Source organism: Lottia gigantea (assembly GCF_000327385.1).
Source record: "Lottia gigantea unplaced genomic scaffold LOTGIsca_3, whole genome shotgun sequence".
In the NCBI taxonomy this organism is placed as follows: Eukaryota; Metazoa; Mollusca; class Gastropoda; family Lottiidae; genus Lottia; species Lottia gigantea.
In genome coordinates this window covers 5,271,659-5,273,481 of record NW_008708986.1, presented here as the reverse complement: position 1 = coordinate 5,273,481, position 1,823 = coordinate 5,271,659, and the positions used below count along the sequence as shown (strand labels likewise).

At 42.0% G+C, this 1,823-nt stretch overlaps 1 protein-coding gene across 1 annotated transcript in view; it reads right to left on the bottom strand.

Moving 5' to 3' along the window:
- The window catches only part of LOTGIDRAFT_153473 (hypothetical protein), a gene marked incomplete at both ends in the record, with an annotated part of 5,314 nt that overhangs the window by 2,778 nt on the left and 713 nt on the right, over positions 1 to 1,823 (bottom strand). The window lies entirely within an intron of this gene.

Here is a 1,823-nt window from a genome sequence, read left to right as displayed (position 1 = left end):
TGACCGGAAATAGTCACGTGATCTAACACGTGATCTGTGGCCTTATAAAACCGCGTACCATGCCAAGTAAAATCATATTCGCCATGGACAAGTCAGATTTCAAGGAATGCGACATTTGTCATAAGACAAGGCCTATGGCCTATTACCATCACCCAGAGGATGACTGGTTCCAGTGTCTATGGTGTATGGCCATAGTTCGCCCTACCTTCTGGAGGATTTCCAAACATAGACGGATCTGTGCGAAAAAACCGAAAGAAATCTGTACTTGTCGTCGGTCCTACTTTGATTAGACCAAGTCTGATCGCCCAAGTCCAATAAAAAAACAGCCCTTTTCAGGGCTACCTAATCAAAATAAAAGAGTTCCCTTTTCCTTGGGTTTTACCCCTTGAGATTTCCCTTTGGGATTTCCCCTTGAGGTTTTACCCTTGGGATTTCCCCTTTGGATTTCCCCTTGGGATTTCCCCCTTGGGATTTCCCCCTTGGGATTTCCCATGACGTCATCGGGATTCCCGTAGGGGTTTCCCCAATGACGTCATCTCCCTAGCAACGGAAGTCACGCATGCGCATCCTTAAACCGGATGTGACGTCATCCCTAGCAACCATTATGACGTCATCCGTTGCCTAGCAACCAAAGTTCCTAGCCCTAGCCCCCTACTACTGTACAACTAGATTGTATAGGCAGCCTGCCGACCCCCACCCCTGAGCTAAAATGGCTATAACTCGACCGATTTTGACCCGAGAGGTACAATTATCAACTCACACATCTATTTCAGTAGATAACAGAAATTCGAAATTTTTTCAAACTTTGGAGAAAATCGACTTTGAAGTTCCACCCTTGATTTCAAGAGGAAAATCGCTTATATTTTGGTTTGGGAAAAAAGTCATTTGGAGCATAGCAACTTCAGATATGTAGCTACAGTGCATATTTCAACTTTACATCTCTGATAGTTTTGGTCTTCACCCCAACCAGTGCAACGAGACTGCATAGGTAGCCTGCCGACCCCCACCCTGAACTAAAATATCTCAGATATAACAGCACAAGTTGTGGAATAAAAGGTGTCGATAACCAATCGGGTTATAATTAAGCACCACACTGTGAGTGTTTAACGGGAACAAATCAGCTTAAGACTTCTTCCAGACCATAATCATATATGAATCTCAAATTTTTTCCGAATTCCAGCGGTAAACCAGGACCTAACTGTTGTGTTTGCGATGGCCATAAAGATGCATAGTTGATTAAAACTTAAATTTATTATACATGAAATTCTTACAACAATGGCGGTCAGCCCGCCGACCTACTACAAAGTGAATGACGTCATGTGACCTCGTGCAAAGCAAGCAACCAGAAGCGTATATACTGTTTCGGCGTCACATACGTTCGAACCTAGACACAACATATTTTCCCCCCTTTTAGTTAAGCACATATATGATTAAACACTATCAATAAACACAAAGAAACCTCAGAGAAACTAAACAATTAACATCACTGTCTGTGAACGATTTAAAGTCCTATGAAATAGCATGCATTACTGTAAACACTCAATTAAACATAATCGTTCAAATAGGCAGGTCTACGCCGAATTCTTTGTGGATGATTACGAACTGGAACTACTCGATTACGATTTCGCCGATTGTTCTGATTTGGAATGTCAGGAGGAACATTGTCATTTGGTAGCACATTATCGAAATTATGGTAAAATGGATATTGATCATTTTCTTCGTGATCGTGGTTTTGGTAAGCGCGTATACATCTTCTTGCGTTCCAACAGCTACCATCACTTAAACGAAACGATGACTTTCCTAGGCGTTGAGTAATAGATTTC